The 4254-nt window shown below is 40.9% G+C and overlaps 1 non-coding gene across 1 annotated transcript; it reads right to left on the minus strand.

Annotated features, from left to right (window-relative positions):
- Positions 1 to 1862: 1862 nt before the first annotated feature.
- Positions 1863 to 1934, minus strand: TRNAD-AUC (transfer RNA aspartic acid (anticodon AUC)). Its single transcript has one exon. It is a non-coding gene; the product is annotated as a tRNA-Asp (tRNA).
- Positions 1935 to 4254: the final 2320 nt, after the last annotated feature.

Raw genomic sequence — 4254 nt, forward strand, 5'->3', positions numbered from 1 at the left:
GGTCTTCTTCATGTGAAGAGAACCTCCTGCAAAATTATCCAAAGACATCCTGGCGGCCTCAGTATAACACTCCGAATTTTTTAAAAATTAAATAATTAGTTATTTATGAGTTATTATATTATATTAAGATTTTATTTTTTAAAAAAAAACTATTTTAACAAAAATAATTAAATAAAATTTTATAATTATTAAAATTTAATTTAATTATGACTTATTCTATTAATTTAAATTATTTATCAAAAATTATTTTGATAAACAAAAATTAAATTAATTATTATCTTCTTCTATATATCTAACATAACCTTCAAAGAAACCAAAGAAAAGGAAATGGAACTTGACTTACTATATATATATATATATATATAATCATGACATATGTTTCATTTCTTTATTAAACCATGACACCTAATATTTCTCAAGCTCAAACACTTCCCTAATCACATATAATCATCCTAAAAAATTCATTGGCTTCTTTTCCTTTCATACGGAGAGAGACATTTCCCTAATCACATATAATCATCCTAAAAAATTCATTGGCTTCTTTTCCTTTCATACGGAGAGAGAGACCGAATGCTTGCATGAGGAAATCGTGACCCACACCAAAAAACTCCGGATACGATTTCTTGTGATTCGTAACTCCAATCAAAAGTCTAATCTGGTAAAAGTGTTTGTATTCTCCTCCTCTACATGTTAGTATCACTTTTGTTCGGTAAAAGTTGACGGTGACGTAGCTCCTCTTCCCCTTGAGTTCGGCCAATTGGAGTTCTAGGAAGTACAAATGATTCTTGACATTTTCTTCTTCAGCAACTCGGTCAGAAAACTTCTCCAAAGGTCCCGTTGGTTTGATTTCTTACGGAGGTAGGATTTTGATAATTTTATAATAATTAAATGTGAATTTAATAAGTGAATGTTGGTTTGATTGATTATTGTTTGAGGTTGATTAAGTTTATGTTGAATTATTGTTATTTGCTTGAGATTTTGGGTTGGCTATGTATGAACGGGCAGCTGGGGTATTTTAGTAATTTTTGTGCTGGAATATCAATTAGAATAAAGTATAAATTAATGAGGTTTGATGGCTGAGAGATTAAATAAAAATCGGGGAAAAATCGATAGTAGTAAAGCTTAAAAACGAACTTAAAACTCAAGCTGAAAACTTGAAGAATTTTGGAAATGAGGTTCAGTCCTTTGATAAAGTTATAAGCAGGGAATTAAGATTTATATTTGAGGATGAAATAGTAATTTAATAAAAATTGAAGTTAGTTTTGTAATTATATACGTTTTTTGAGTATTTTGGTTAATAATTAACAAGTTTAGGGGTGTTCATACCCTGGGTCGAGCTGCCCGACCTGGGGTGATCCAGGACAAAGCAACCGACCTCTTCAAGTCAGTATAACCGACCTCTTCTTTAAAGGGTTCGGCCAAATCGCTACAAAGGCCCAAGAAAGGCCCAAACGAAGGAACATAGCCCAATCTAAAGGCAGCCAAAGCCTAGAAAGATAAGGGCGGTTCCCCTTAAAGATAAGATGACTTCACTCAAAGATAAGATAAGATAAGATAACTAACTTATCTTATCAAGAAGGTCACTCCACACTACTATAAATACGCTGGAGCACCCAGGTATAACTCACACTCTGATTCTACACAAATACCTGCTCAAAGCCCATGCTAACTTAAGCATTAGAGTCTCTTGCAGGTACCACCATCCTTCGGTGACCAAGGATCAGTAGCACCAATAGGTTCAACAAGTCGGATACGACAGCTCCGGCCACCATGTCCAACAAGTCAGACACGATAGCTCCGGCCACCACCACAGATCTCTTCTGAGATCGACCTACAGTTTCAGGTAACCCTAGGAATATTGGCGCCGTTGCCGGGGATCGAACCCGGGTCACCCGCGTGATAGGCGAGAATACTCACCACTATACTACAACGACTGATGCCGTTGCCGGGGAACTTGGAAGTCATCCCATCATCATGGCGGACAACCTTGACAACGATCTCAACTCCAGTTTGGAAGAAAGAACTCTGCTTAAAAACACGGATGCCACATCAAAAGATGTGCCTCAAAACAAGGGGGATAAACAACCCTCCAACACAAACACAAAAATCTTGGAAGCCATCTGAGAACAACAAGATTGCCTCAAACAGCTCGAACAAGAGGCCGAACATCAGCGAGAAGCTGAAAGAGACCTCCGCAGAGAAACTAGGCGACGACGAGATCTAGAGGATAAGCTGCTGAAGCTCGAAGCCGACCTCAAGACCAGAAATACTCATTCCAACCATGAGGATAACTCCCACAAGAACCAAGATCCCGTCAGCAAAGAGACCATGAAAGCTAAAGTTCCAAAAGATTTCAAATCCCCCGACATGACGTCATATGATGGTACCTCGGATCCCAGCCATCATCTCAGCAATTTCAGGAGCAGAATGTATCTCACCAATTTCAGGAGCAGAATGTATCTCACCGACGCCTCAGATGCCGTTCGATACAAAGCCTTCCCGACAACCCTGACAAAAACAGCAATAAAGTAGTTCGACAGTTTGCCTCCCAGGTCCATCACAAGTTTTGACGACCTAGCCAAAAAATTCCTTGCTAGATTCTCCATTCAAAAGGACAAAGCCAAACACGCCCCGAGCCTGTTAGGGATCAAGCAAGGAGAACAGGAAAGTCTCCGCAACTACATGGAAAGATTCAACAAAGCGTGTCTGGATATACAAAGTCTGCCAACAGAAGCAGCTATTATGGGTCTCATCAATGGCCTAAGAGAAGGACCCTTTAGCCATTCCATATCAAAAAAGCATCCAACGTCCTTGAACGAGGTACAAGAGCGAGCAGAAAAGTACATTAACATGGAGGAAAACTCGCGACTAGGAGAGGCCTCAAAATCTGGATTCTCCTACCCATCTAGGGACAAGGAAAAAGAGTCTAAGAAGAAAGAAAATCAACCCAGTGGTAAGCCAAGAAAATACCACAACTACACCCCACTTCGGGTATCCCTTGTAGATGTTTACCGAGAAATATGCAACAGTGAGAAGATCCCTCCACCTCGACCAATCAAAAGCAAAAAAGAAGAGGGAAATTGGACAGAGTACTGTGAGTACCACCGAATTTACGGACATCCCACCAATGAATACTTCGACCTGAAGAATGTCATAGAGAAATTGGCAAGAGAAGGTCGACTAGATCGGTACTTAGCTAACAAGACGGAGGAACCAAGAAAAAGAATAAGGGATGAAGAGGTCAGGCGAACTGAACGACCACCTCATACTCCTAAGAGACATGTCCACATGATAAATGGAGGGTTTGCAAGAGGAGGAATCTCTAAATCATCTCGCAAAAGACACCTTAAAGAAGTATATCATGTCGGGGAAGGAGAGAGGTCAACCGAACTCCCCACAATTACTTTTACTAAAGAAGATGCAATAGGTGTCATCCCGAGACATGATGATCCTATGGTTATTACTATCATATTGGCCAACGCTAATCTTCACAGGACACTAGTTGACCAAGGAAGCTCCGCGGACATCTTGTTCAAATCCGCCTTCGACAAACTCGGCCTACAAGAAAAAGAGCTCAGAGCATATCCGAATAGCTTATTCGGGCTGGGAGATACTCCAATCCAACCACTTGGATATATCTCGATACATACAACCTTCGGAAAGGGAACCCGGTCAAGGACACTCAACATAGACTACATAGTAGTCGACGTGAGCTCAGCCTACAATGCCCTAATAGGTCGGACAACATTGAACTAGCTCGCAGCAGTAGTTTCAACTCCACATCTATGTATGAAGTTCCCAACTCTGGAAGGGATCGCCACGATAAAAGGAGACCAAAAAATTGCGTGACACTGTTACAATAAAAGTCTGAACCTCAAAGGCAACCCCAAAGGAGAGGAAGTCAACACTATTAAACTCGGGGGAGTTCGAGCTCGCGAAGAATCCTGCCCACAACCCGACGGCAAAACTGAAGAGGTCCAAATCGGTGATGCTCCAGATAAAACGACAAATGTTGGGGGAACCTTGAAAAGAGACCTGAAGGAGTCTCTGATACAGTTCCTAAAGGAGAACACCGATTTTTTTGCATGGAAGGCTGCAGACATGCCAGGCATAAATCCCAAACTAATGTGCCACAAACTGGCGGTATACCTAGGATCTCGGCCAGTGCAGCAGAAGCGTAGGAAACTCAGACCAGAAAAGTCCCAAGCTGTGGAAGAGCAGGTGGAAGCCTTACTGGAGGCAAGATTCATAAGA

Source organism: Arachis hypogaea, chromosome 17 (assembly GCF_003086295.3).
Source record: "Arachis hypogaea cultivar Tifrunner chromosome 17, arahy.Tifrunner.gnm2.J5K5, whole genome shotgun sequence".
NCBI classification, from domain to species: Eukaryota; Viridiplantae; Streptophyta; class Magnoliopsida; order Fabales; family Fabaceae; genus Arachis; species Arachis hypogaea.